The 7030-nt window shown below is 44.6% G+C and overlaps 3 non-coding genes across 3 annotated transcripts; all 3 read right to left on the bottom strand.

The window, feature by feature from the left end:
- Positions 1 to 342: 342 nt before the first annotated feature.
- On the bottom strand, positions 343 to 414 carry TRNAC-GCA (transfer RNA cysteine (anticodon GCA)). The gene has a single exon. It is a non-coding gene; the product is annotated as a tRNA-Cys (tRNA).
- Positions 415 to 3954: 3540 nt separating this feature from the next.
- Positions 3955 to 4036, bottom strand: TRNAS-GCU (transfer RNA serine (anticodon GCU)). The gene has a single exon. It is a non-coding gene; the product is annotated as a tRNA-Ser (tRNA).
- A 188-nt stretch (positions 4037 to 4224) lies between these two features.
- On the bottom strand, positions 4225 to 4297 carry TRNAR-UCG (transfer RNA arginine (anticodon UCG)). The gene has a single exon. It is a non-coding gene; the product is annotated as a tRNA-Arg (tRNA).
- Positions 4298 to 7030: the final 2733 nt, after the last annotated feature.

Here is a 7030-nt window from a genome sequence, read left to right as displayed (position 1 = left end):
AAACCATAGAGAAGGGGGCGCCTGCTGGGAGAAAAGAACCATAGAGAAGGGGCGCCCGCTAGGGAAAAACCATGAGAAGGGGGCGCCCGCCTAGGAGAAAAGAACCATAGAGGGGGAAGGGGCGCCCGCTAGGAAAAAAAGAACCATAGAGAAGGGGGCGCCCGCTGGGAAAAAAAAGCCATAGAAGGGGGCGGGGGCCGCTGCCAGGAAAAAAAAAAAAAAAAGAACCGTAGAGAAGGGGGCGCCCGCTAAGGAAAAAAGAACCATAGAGAATGGGGCGCCCGCTAGGAAAAAAAGAACCATAGAGAAGGGGGCGCCCGCTAGGAAAAAAAATCATAGAGAAGGGGGCGCCCGGGATTGAACCGGGGACCTCTCGATCTGCAGTCGAATGCTCTACCACTGAGCTACACCCCCAAGGCGATATCTATGGCTTTCTAGGATTATATAAATTTTTATTTTTGTGTGTGTATTATTAGTTTAAATTAAAATATCTGATTGTGGATGTAAGTTTTATTTTCAAACTTCTTGTGGGTAATATCCACTCTCTTTCTTTTGTTTTACAAGGGTCTTCAAGATAGATAGGTATTATGTCTGCATAAACAGTATATTACGTAAATTTAACTTCAAACAAGCCAGTCAAGTCTAAAATTGTGACTTATCTAACTAATCTGTCTCTCTGTCTCTCTCTCTCACTCTCTCTCTCTCACTCTCTCTCTCTTTCTCTCTCTCTCTCTCTCTCTTTCTCTCTCTCTCTCTCTCTCTCTCTCTCTTTCTCTCTCTCTCTCTCTCTCTCTCTCTCTCTCTCTCTCTCTCTCTCTCTCTCTCTCTCTCTCTCTCTCTCTCTCTCTCTCTCTCTCTCTCTCTCTCTCTCTCTCTTTTTTTTTTTTTTTTTTTTTTTTTTTTTTTTTTTTTTTTTTTATTTTTACACAGGGTTTGGACAAGGTTAATGGATCCTAGCTTTATTGACAGCTATTTACAGGTTAAGGATTCCTAACTTTATTGACAAGCTAAGAGCTGTTACCTACATCAGCTCATTTGAAAGCATTTTTATTGTTATGAGACATACAAGTAGGGAACAGGATGAAGTTGGAGCCATCTGTGGGCCAGCATTTTCATTTGATCAACTGACGTTATCTCGTTGACATCATTATGCTGTACGAATGTGTTCCATACTCGAGTCATCCTGGGTATGTATGATCTCAGATGGAGTGATGTTCTGGAGAAGGGTACAGCCAGAGTGAAGTTGCTGCTTTCTGCCCGTCTTGTGGCATAAAAGCTTGTTTCACGCTGTCCTCGAAGTGGATCCAAGTGTGGTATTTGAAAATATTGGCCTTGTACATAACAGTAAGACCACCCACATCCCTCCTATGTTGAAGGCTCTGCTGAAATGACAGATCTATCCAGGATGGGTCCAGGCGAGAGATGAGACGTCTTGCTCTGTTCTCTACTCTGTCAAGCAGTCGCAGGATGAGAGGGGGACAGGCAAACCAAGAAAGTGGAGCATACTCAAGGTGTGAGCGTACTTGTGCCTCGTACAGGATCTTGCAACCCCTACTGTCAAGCAGATGCGAGATACGGCGAAGTGCTGTAAGCTTCCTGGCTGCCTTGTTTGCAAGATTTACAACATGGTTCTTCATGGTTAGTTTGGAGTCAAATTTCACCCCAAGGATATCAACTTCTTCTCCAGGTGCCAACATCCTCCCATTCATCCTTACTACTGCACCAGCATTACCATCATGGTGCCTAGAGACGAACATCATTTGCGTTTTCTCAGGTGCAAATGTTACTTGCCATCTATTTCCCCAAGCTGATATAGCTCTCAGCTGGTGATTGATGTAGCTTAGAGCAGCTGGCATTTCTTCTCTTGGATAAGTGAATGTCAGTGTACAGTCGTCTGCATATGCATGTGATTCTGGGATGAGATGAAGAAGGTCGTTGAAGTAGACATTCCATAACAGTGGACCCAGCACACTCCCCTTGTGGAACGCTTGCCCCAATAGGATGCCTTGCTGATTCTGTTCCATTGAGGACTACACTTAGAGATCTACCATGAAGGTAATCACTGAGAAGACATAGCGTAGAGCCTGCAATTCCCAGTGCTTGAAGTTTTGCTAAGAGGCCCTGGTGCCACACCCCCCGGTCGAAAGCGCCAGCAATGTCCAGTGCTACCACACAGCTGACTTTGGATTCATCCAGTGACTGGTGCCACTTAGTGGAGAGGTTTAACAACAGATCAGCAGCAGAGTAACCTTTCCTGGAGCCATATTGACGATCACAAAGTAGTGAGTGGTAGTCAAAAAAATCTGTCATTTGTCTTGAGATTATTGTCTCAAGGATCTTACCAGTGATTGACAGGAGTGACACTGGTCTGTAGTTGCTGATTTCTGCTCTGCTCTTCTTTTTGTGAACAGGGACTACATTTGCCTCTTTCCATGGAGAGGGCCATTTACACTGTACTAGGCAGTGCTGAAAGATGCGAGTTAGAGGTGCTGCTAGCTGGTCTGCACATCTTCTCAACAATCTTGGGCTCAACTTGTCTGGGCCCTACAGCCTTTCTTGGTCAAGTGATTTAAGAAGGAAATGCACCTCCTCCTGCCTTATTGTCACCCCTGACAGTTTTGACACAGTTCTTGCAGCTAGCCAAGGAGGGTCCCTTGCTGGATCACGAACTTGCATTTTGTAGCAAAGTGTTCAGCAAAGAGGTCCGCTTTCTCTTGACTACTAGTAGAGGTGGTCCCATCCTGTCGATTTAGAGGTGGAATAAGTTCATCAGGCAGATAACCTTGTCTGTCCTTGACCAGGGACCACCAGGTTTTGGAGCCTACCCTACCTGATGCTAACTTTCTTTTAGTGTCCAACTCCCATTTAGCAATGGCCCACTTTTGAACATCACCCATATGCCTACAGGCTTGCATGTGCAAGTTCCTGTTATAGGTGGTAGGATGTCTCTTATACCTTCTGCCATGCTTTGTACTTAGCAGTAGCAGCCTCTCTACAACGAAAGCCAAACCAAGGCTGATCTGTAGGCTTTGTCACATATTGCCGGTGAGGAATGTGTTCTTGTTGCAGATTAAGGATGTGTCCAGTGAAGGCTTTCACTTGGTTGTCAACATCCCCTGGAGAAGAGCATTCCAGTCGGTGGTGGCGAGCTCAGAGCAAAGGGCTGGCCAATTACCTCTTTCCCATAGCCAGGTTGTGCGTGTGGACTCCTCACCTCGTTCTGTTGGGATCTTAAGTGTGGAAAAAACAGCCTTGTGGTCAGACGATCCAACGTAGCCGAGGGGTTGACAAGTGACTATGCCTTCTGCCAGATCACTCACTACTGGGTCAAGGGAGGAGCCAGAGATATGAGTAGGGAAATCAACAAAGTGTCTCATGTCAAACACTGCAAGAAGGGTCATCAAAAAAGTCCCTCTCACTCTCTCTCTCTCTCCTTTCTCTCTCTCTCTCTCTCTCTTTCTCTCTCATCTCTCTCTCTCTCTCACTCTCTCTCTCTTCTCTCTCTTCTCTCCTCTCTCTTTCTCTCTCTCTCTCTCTCTCTCTCTCTCTCTCTCTCTCTCTCTCTCTCTCTCTCTCTCTCTCTCTCTCTCACTCTCACTGTCTTTCTCTCTCTCTCTCACTCTCACTCTCTCTCTTTCTCTCTCTCTCTTTCTCTCTCTCTCTTTCTCTCTCTCTCTCACTCTCTCTCTTTCTCTCTCTCTCACTCTCACTCTCTCTCTCTTTTTCTCTCTCTCTCTCTCTCTCTCTCTCTCTCTCTCTCTCTCTCTCTCTCTCTCTCTCTCTCTCTCTCTCTCGCATGCTTACTTACAAAGAAAATATCGATTTTAGTTCAAATAAAATGTATCTTCGCCATGGCGTATTAATCTTAGATGGATTATTATTATAAGCGCTAAACCCACAAGGGGTCATACAGAAATGAAGACCGGAAAAAGAAAAATACGGAAGATCACAATGCGACGAGGATGGGATTCGAACCCACGCAGGGAGACCCTATTGGATTAGCAGTCCAACGCCTTAACCACTCGGCCACCTCGTCATGACGCCGTATATATATCCTCTCCTTTTTTGAAATTCAAAATATTCACAATACTCACGTTCAACATATCAAATCTCTAAATATATGATGTGTCTTAAAGTGATGTCACTGAACACCGATGAATAATTTATGCTGACAGATCAAGCGGATTAAAGATTGTTGTGATAATTTAAAAACCAGTTGAATGTCGACCGTGACAGGACTCGAACCTGCAATCTTCGGATCCGAAGTCCGACGCCTTATCCATTAGGCCACACGGTCCTGTGGTCAACACGACCGCTAATCTTAAAATTGTCTTTAATATTAACCCCATTTAGGGGTGTTCATGACTACCATTGTTTGCTTGTTTAATATGTTTATTAGTTAGCACGCGAAGGTTGAGACATAGCTCCTGGACCTGTGAAGCTACCAACCTTGTATGTACCTCCGCGAATTTTTTTCTACATTTAGGAAATCCAATATTCTTCCCTGAAGTCTTTTTATCCACTTTTCCGAGGCTGTGGGTCCCACAGTTTGACCAGAGGTCGAGTCCATTCTCTAGGAAATTACGTAAAAGAAAAAAAATCAGCAATTTTTTTTACATAATTTCCTATAGTAGAAAATTTCCATATTATCTTAGTGACCAGTACTGACGTAATTTTTATATTTTATATCGGTGTTACTATTAATACATATAACTGGTGGTCAATATGTAGTTTATTAATACATATAACACATATGTAATTTATTCCCTGGTGTGAACACCATCAACATTACACATTATCCACAACACATCCATAACATGGCTGACATAATTATCTCCTTGAGACATGTTCTCGCTATTTAAGTCGACGGAAAATCTGAGCTCTTCAACCGTGGACAATGGTGAGACAGTTCACCCAGTCATAGATTTTGCCACCGAAGTGGCTAGTTTATTGTGCAAACCATATCCATCCTGTGGACGGTTTACCTGGAGTTTACCTGGACAGAGTTCCGGGGGTCAACGCCCCCGCGGCCCGGTCTGAGACCAGGCCTCCTGGTGGATCAGAGCCTGATCAACCAGGCTGTTGCTGCTGGCTGCACGCAAACCAACATACGAGCCACAGCCCGGCTGATCCGGAACTGACTTTAGGTGCTTGTCCAGTGCCAGCTTGAAGACTGCCAGGGGTCTGTTGGTAATCCCCCTTATGTGTGCTGGGAGGCAGTTGAACAGTCTCGGGCCCCTGACACTTATTGTATGGTCTCTTAACGTGCTAGTGACACCCCTGCTTTTCATTGGGGGGATGGTGCATCGTCTGCCAAGTCTTTTGCTTTCGTAGTGGGTGATTTTCGTGTGCAAGTTCGGTACTAGTCCCTCTAGGATTTTCCAGGTGTATATAATCATGTATCTCTCCCTCCTGCGTTCCAGGGAATACAGGTTTAGGAACCTCAAGCGCTCCCAATAATTGAGGTGTTTTATCTCCGTTATGCGCGCCGTGAAAGTTCTCTGTACATTTTCTAGGTCGGCAATTTCACCTGCCTTGAAAGGTGCTGTTAGAGTGCAGCAATATTCCAGCCTAGATAGAACAAGTGACCTGAAGAGTGTCATCATGGGCTTGGCCTCCCTAGTTTTGAAGGTTCTCATTATCCATCCTGTCATTTTTCTAGCAGATGCGATTGATACAATGTTATGGTCCTTGAAGGTGAGATCCTCCGACATGATCACTCCCAGGTCTTTGACGTTGGTGTTTCGCTCTATTTTGTGGCCAGAATTTGTTTTGTACTCTGATGAAGATTTAATTTCCTCATGTTTACCATATCTGAGTAATTGAAATTTCTCATCGTTGAACTTCATATTGTTTTCTGCAGCCCACTGAAAGATTTGGTTGATGTCTGCCTGGAGCTTTGCAGTGTCTGCAATGGAAGACACTGTCATGCAGATTCGGGTGTCATCTGCAAAGGAAGACACGGTGCTGTGGCTGACATCCTTGTCTATGTCGGATATAAGGATGAGGAACAAGATGGGAGCGAGTACTGTGCCTTGTGGAACAGAGCTTTTCACCGTAGCTGCCTCGGACTTTACTCTGTTGACGACTACTCTCTGTGTTCTGTTAGTGAGGAAATTATAGATCCATCGACCGACTTTTCCTGTTATTCCTTTAGCACGCATTTTGTGCGCTATTACGCCATGGTCACACTTGTCGAAGGCTTTTGCAAAGTCTGTATATATTACATCTGCATTCTTTTTGTCTTCTAGTGCATTTAGGATCTTGTCGTAGTGGTCCAATAGTTGAGACAGACAGGAGCGACCTGTTCTAAACCCATGTTGCCCTGGGTTGTGTAAATGATGGGTTTCTAGATGCGTGGTGATCTTGCTTCTTAGGACCCTTTCAAAGATTTTTATGATATGGGATGTTAGTGCTATTGGTCTGTAGTTCTTTGCTGTTGCTTTACTGCCCCCTTTGTGGAGTGGGGCTATGTCTGTTGTTTTTAGTAACTGTGGGACGACCCCCGTGTCCATGCTCCCTCTCCATAGGATGGAAAAGGCTCGTGATAGGGGCTTCTTGCAGTTCTTGATGAACACAGAGTTCCATGAGTCAGGCCCTGGGGCAGAGTGCATGTTAGTTAGTTTAATATGTTTATTATGCACCCCATACCCATCCTGTGGGCGGTAGTCAAAAGATTACAGAGGTACATAATTGGTCCAGGGACTGGACTCCAAAGTTTTGATAGCTGAGCAAGTTACAGAGGTAATGAACTCACAATTTACAAAGGTAATGAACTCACAATTTACAAAGGTAATGAACTCACAATTTACAAAGGTAATGAACTCACAATTTACAAAGGTAATGAACTCCAGGTAAGTCTGGTCACAATCATGACAAGTTACAAAGGTATTTACAGATTACAGAGGTACGTAATGGGTCCAGGGACTGGGCCCCCAAAGTTTTGATAGCTGAACTAGGTACAAAGGTAATGAGCTCACAAGTTACAAAGGTAATGAATTCTGTAGCATTTAATGGTTACTTACGTTTA

The sequence above is a fragment of the Cherax quadricarinatus genome, chromosome 2, assembly GCF_038502225.1.
Source record: "Cherax quadricarinatus isolate ZL_2023a chromosome 2, ASM3850222v1, whole genome shotgun sequence".
NCBI classification, from domain to species: Eukaryota; Metazoa; Arthropoda; class Malacostraca; order Decapoda; family Parastacidae; genus Cherax; species Cherax quadricarinatus.
The sequence above is the reverse complement of the archived record's forward strand: the minus strand, read 5'-3'. Positions and strand labels throughout refer to the sequence as shown.